The sequence below is a fragment of the Mytilus californianus genome, unplaced genomic scaffold, assembly GCF_021869535.1.
Source record: "Mytilus californianus isolate M0D057914Y unplaced genomic scaffold, xbMytCali1.0.p SCAF_2, whole genome shotgun sequence".
In the NCBI taxonomy this organism is placed as follows: domain Eukaryota; kingdom Metazoa; phylum Mollusca; class Bivalvia; order Mytilida; family Mytilidae; genus Mytilus; species Mytilus californianus.
In genome coordinates this window covers 51063414-51070280 of record NW_026262668.1, presented here as the reverse complement: position 1 = coordinate 51070280, position 6867 = coordinate 51063414, and positions in this window count along the sequence as shown.

The window sequence follows — 6867 nt, the reverse complement described above, 5'->3', positions numbered from 1 at the left end:
ATCAGGTGATAAGTCCGATGCTTTGCTTTTGCGCCAATTGGCATTTCATTTGCGCCACAAACCATATTTCATTTGCGCCAATAATACAGGTAAATACAGGTAAATAGTATAAAAAATAGTTTTATTCAAAAGAGACATGTAAGCAACGACTCGGATGTACTCATGTACACTGGATAACCTGTATGTGAGGTCATAAAAAATACAGACTTATTTTCCTCTAAATAAAAATAAGGAGATGTGGTATGATTGCCAATGAGACAACTATCCACCAAAGTTCAAATGAAGTGGATGAAAGCAATTATAGGCAACCGTACGGCCTTCAAAAATGAGAAAAACCCACACCGTATGGTCGGCTATAAACAGCCCCGACATGAAAAATATGAAACATTCAAATTGAGAAAACTAACGGCCTGTGTGTCTCAGAATTGACAATGTCCATCTCATCTTGACACCTAAAACATGTGAATACTATATAGTTTTAAACCTAAGTGACTCTCACATTTATATAAGAAATGAGTTTGAACTTACTTAGTTACCCAGGGGGATACTCCTTATTCACGATGTAGCAATGAATATTTCAAACTTCTCAGTTATATGTTACCTATAAAATGGCGCAAATGTAGCTTTTATTTTTTGGCGCAAATGAAATATAACCTTGTGGCGCAAATGAAAGATTAGAATTTGTAAAAATTGGCGCAAATGCAATGCGCTCGATAAGTCCCAGTTTTCAAACTGTACGTAAACTCGTAAAAGCGACCATCTCTCTAGTCGTAAGTTGGATATTTAGACTGAGTGATGAATAGATAATAAATGGCTGTCTCTTTTATTGTTTTAAACAAAAATCAGGTAGTTTGGTTTTCTCTTTTAAATTGTTTCATATCTTGTCGTGTCGGGGCTTACTAATTGCTTACTATACAGTATGGGTTTTGCTCATTATAGACATATTAGGAATCTATATCCCCGTTATTTAGTCAAAGGTGGATAGTTGTCTCATTTGCTATCATACCACATCACCTTATTTTTATATTGATGATTTTAAGAATGACGTTACTGATATTCATCCCTAAAAAACTTATAAAATATATATGTATAATATATCAAGATAATAGATTATGAAAATCATAAAATTTGGTCCTTGTTTAAAAAAAGCTGCATTCCAAATGCGCTTCTATCTAAACATTTCAAAATTCTATTTATTACTTTTACATTTTCATACAGTTTAACATTCATTAGTATCCATATGAAGAATCCAGAGAAACTGTTTTCCCGCCAAATATTGTCATTTTTTTTCAAATGGTTTTACATCAAAGACTAGATGTCGAGAAATTCAGAGGTTTATGGGCAAATCTATTAAATGCATAGTCTTTAAAATTGTCTGATAGACAAAATATTAAACAAAAGTGAAAAAAGAAACGAATGCCCTTAAAGCATCATGCCTGTAATATAAACATGAAATTATGGTATAATTGTACAGTTTCCCTAGTATTCGCATATATATAAGCTCTTTAAGATATATCAGGCATTATATTAATGAATATTTTTTACATGTCATTGTGTTTTATCTAAACTTTAAAGTTACTTTTATGTACAATTTTGAAGACCAAATGACGAATACGTAAGCAACTATATGACACCGTTACGGCATTCAACAATGAGCAAAACTCATACCGTATAGTAAGCTATCAAAGATTCTATTAAGTTAAAATTTAAAACAATTCAAACAAGAAAATCAACGGCCTAATTTATGACCAAACAATTAACGAAAACAAATAAGAATAACAACAAAGTTAACCACAACCATTGAATTACAGACTTTTGACTTGGTAAAGCATAAACATATCAATTGTAAAGCACGCAAAAGAATCGGACCCAAGTTATTGCTAGTCCCATTCAATTAAAAGACAAACATTATAATACACTTCTTGACTTTATACAGGCATTTTGACATGAGCTGCTTTTAACTATTTCTTTTTAGTACTCAACCTTCTCCCCTTTATGTCTGCTTTACATTAACACGAACTAAAAAGTTATACCGTCTTAACTAGTAGATTACTCGTAAACTAGTTACGGAAAAGTTTATTTGATACATGAGGGTAACATATTGACCTATCTTTTTCGGTTTACTTATGTTTTTGTTATAAAATTAATTGCTGAATGCTTGTCAGGGCCATTATGCGTTTACACCTCAATTGTCGAAGACGACATGAAATGGTTAACTATTTTGATCGATAAAAGTCCATACCAACACGCGAATTTTAAATAATGCATATCTCATTCGTCCGAATTGCCTTACGTCCTGTAAGCCTCTGGCAGAGATAAATGACTCTTCTGATCTATTTCAATACAAAACTTTAGCGGAGGATTTGTACTGTTTGTACAACGACACGTCGTTGTTTTCACGCGGATGAATCTCCTATTCAGTTATAACACCTCTGACGGAAGGGGTGAATGTTAAGTTGAAATAGGTTGTCAGAAACGGAACTATTCATTTATTCTCTCATTCATAAATGTGAAATGGTTTAAGAATACCCATGATAAATTAACTTTCCCTCAATTTTTCTGAATCACACGTCGAGAGGGTTATTTAAGTGGATTAGTAAGATTATCTAGTATTAAGGTGAAAAGAAAGATTTTAAGTTTCAAAACTTAAACAATGTATCTTCATTTTAAGACAGATTTCCTTATATTTATATATAAGTGTATTATTATCATTTCATTTATTGGCATGCCTGCTAATTCTTTCAGTTATTCACTTGATGTACATTATTGTAGATTTTAATAATATTTCGATTTTATTTCTTTCCTTGATTTCTTTATGCTATAAATTAAAAAAGATGAGAATTAAACGCCAGAGAGATAACAAACCGGAAGAGACCGCAAACAAACATAAATTATCTAGAGGTCATGAAAAATTCATAAATTTATTCAACATCTACATCATTGTACATTGTACTATAATAGAACAACAAAGGATATGGGGTATCCATCAATGACACAAAATCAGTACATGCACAACAAAAAAACGGTTGTTATGTCTTTTCTTACAGCTGTGCTAATGTCATTTCTCTGCAATATAAGAATAAGAATAAGAATAAGAATATTTTATTTTCCAATTAAAGGGCCCTATAAAGAGATTTATTCACATTCGACATCAATTAAGAAACATAAAAGAAAACAACACAGTTTTACAATAACTGTTATATAATGCAAGGACAGAACCGGATAATACAAATAACATCTATAAAATAAACCACTCAAAATAAGTTTGGCTAATTTGCATTTATTATCTTTGAACTTCTCCTTATCTCCAATATATGTAATAAAAAAATAACAAAGCATAATATAAAAACAAAAGTCGAAGAAAGGCAGAAAATAATGTCTTGGAGAAAAAAGAAGACAAAAACGTTAACAAAACACTATTTAGAAAATTAAAGCCATATTGAGGAACACAAACCACAACGAAACCTATCGTGAACTCAGATGCTCTCAGAGGGTAATTACTTCCTGCTCCACTAAGGGTTCTTTCGTGCTACTCATGACAAAAGAGGAAAACAGGAAGTAATTTGTCTTGCTATGACAAATGGAATAACATTAACGATACTAATTTTCTGCACCAGATGCGCATTCAACAGTAAATATCTCTTCAGTGATGATCGAAACCGGGCAAAATAATTGAAAATCCAAAACTTATTTAAATAAATGAAGAGATTAACATAAAAAGGCAAATGGTATAAACAAGGCCGGCCGCAAGGAACCAGAGCTTTGCACGAAGGAGATATATTCCTTTGTTTAAAATAATTTCCAAAATCTAGCAATGGAACATATATCCATTGCCATTTGTGACACATACATTTTATCATTATCATCCATTACGGTCAATCTACATGTAATCATGCGGACGTCCGTAAAACTTTTGACAATGATTTTTTTTAATCTTAAAAGTGAAATAGAAAGTAGATATTATTGAGAATAATATTACTATTTGTAATAGAGAGTAAAAGTAATTCGAATCACTTCAAATGGAAATCAATAAGCCAAAAATAATATTAAAGTCATAAATTATATCATTACGATAAAGTATACACTACAAGGTGACCAGGCGTACACATTTACCGTAAATTCCTGTTTCCTGGAGAAGTTGTAGGGTCATCTATCTAAATAATACTTATTTAAACATAAGAAATATCCATCTTAACCTACAGACTTTAAAACTTCAAAGACCTCTTCCTTATTATTGCTATTAACAGGACAGGATCATTACAAAAGGACTCATATATTTCATGTTTATCTGTACCTCAAGTTAACACCTTATGTAAAAAGACATTATAAGGAACAGATGAAATTTTATATATCAAGCTTTATAAACATCAAAGCGAATGTTTTATTTGTTCTTTCCTCTTTAATTTTGTTTATGAATCCATAATTTTGATTACAGCTTCAATACAAAAGTACTGTTTTGGAAAGTTTATGAATTTTGCGTTGGTTGTCTGTTTAACTTGTACGTTAGTTTTCTTAAAATTTCACGATTTGTTGCATTTATTAGTTCTCAGTATAAGTGCTATACAAACACGGAAAATGCGTGTTAAATGCAAGAAACATCAGATCAAAAGTTAAGCTTTAAATAATTTATTACAAGGATTTTAGTCCCCGAAAACGATTGCACTTTTTCTGTTTTTCTTTTCTTTGTGTAAATTTCAGTAAAATAAGAATTGTAACATTTACCCGAACCGAGTTGTTAATTCAAAAGTATATATTGTAATTAACACACACTTACAGTACATTCAGTAAATGTTTCACATTGGAGAACATTTGAGATCTTTGAATGGGTCCTTGTTCCCTCAAAACATTTTTTTTATAATTTAGCTTGTGCATGTAGTGATTCCATTATGCCGGGAACCTCCCATTTTAAAACACTTAGATACGTCTTAGATATGTTCGCATTTACGAGGTGAAGGTTTTTCTTTTCTTTTTGTAAATTTCAGTAAAGGAAGAATTGTAACATTTACCCGAACCGAGTTGTTAATTCAAAAGTACAATTTTTTATTTAAAATTTATATATTGTAATTAACACACACTTATCACCTTTTTGACATTTCAAAGTTCAAGACATAAGGACGCTTTATTTTGACTCTTAGACAGTACATTCACCCGAACCGAGTTGTTAATTCAAAAGTATATATTGTAATTAACACACACTTACAGTACATTCAGTAAATGTTTCACATTGGAGAACATTTGAGATCTTTGAATGGGTCCTTGTTCCCTCAAAACATTTTTTTTATTATTTAGCTTGTGCATGTAGTGATTCCATTATGCCGGGAACCTCTCATTTTAAAACACTTAGATCCGTCTTAGATATGTTCGCATTTACGAGGTGAAGGTTTTTCTTTTCTTTTTGTAAATTTCAGTAAAAGAAGGATTGTAACATTTACCCGAACCGAGTTGTTAATTCAAAAGTAATTTTTTTTATTTAAAATTTATATATTGTAATTAACACACACTTATCACCTCTTATTTCGTTTTTTTTTTGACATTTCAAAGTTCAAGACATAAGGACGCTTTATTTTGACTCTTAGACAGTACATTCACCCGAACCGAGTTGTTAATTCAAAAGTATATATTGTAATTAACACACACTTACAGTACATTCAGTAAATGTTTCACATTGGAGAACATTTGAGATCTTTGAATGGGTCCTTGTTCCCTCAAAACATTTTTTTTTATTATTTAGCTTGTGCATGTAGTGATTCCATCACCTCTTATTTCGTTTTTTTTTGACATTTCAAAGTTCGAGACATAAGGACGCTTTATTTTGACTCTTAGACAGTACATTCACCCGAACAGAGTTGTTAATTCAAAAGTATATATTGTAATTAACACACACTTACAGTACATTCAGTAAATGTTTCACATTGGAGAACATTTGAGATCTTTGAATGGGTCCTTGTTCCCTCAAAACATTTTTTTTTATAATTTAGCTTGTGCATGTAGTGATTCCATTATGCCGGGAACCTCCCATTTTAAAACACTTAGATCCGTCTTAGATATGTTCGCATTTACGAGGTGAAGGTTCCGTTATTTATTTGATTAAAGATAAAAGTAGATATATATCCTCATGATAAAATGACAACAGGTAATCAGGATGTTTCTGGTTACCTATACAAAGCGATAAGGATATGTCACGAGCAATGTTACCGGGCTTGACAAACAGCTATCATGTCTATATAAATAGATAAAAAGTGATACCAGTTTTTATAATTAACTTTCCTGGGCAGGTATGGACATATTCGGAAATGTATTGATTTACATCTACTTCCCGTAAAAAAATAATCTGAAACAGGCGTTGTTTAAAAAAAAATTTAAATACAACAAGATGCCATTAAGTGTTATTGGTTATCCTGCATTTATCATGTTTTTCGTAGGATAACGGCAAACTGCTGAAAGACCGCCTCCTATATTATTGAAATTATAATTTTGAATAAACCATAATAGCTTGGTGCTATTTAAATTCGATACACAATATCGGACTAACTCCCTGCTGGGTGTATCTAATAGATGTAACCCAATCTGTACCTTTGTATGGGTATCTTCAAATACTAATATTCCTATTTATTCCCTTTCTTCTGATCTTGATTGTGTTCAAATGAGACAATTAACACATGCTCATATCACACCAATATACAACGATTTTGTAAAATAATAAAAGACTAATTCTCATAACATGCTTGTTTGTTGAAGGGGTTATAAATTTCAAAAAGCGATCCACAGTGACAATAAGTCATGTATATTATGCAAATTTAAAAGTGGTGGTAATTCCTAAATATATAGATAAAAGATCCAATATTATGGAAATTTCATGACTTTTTT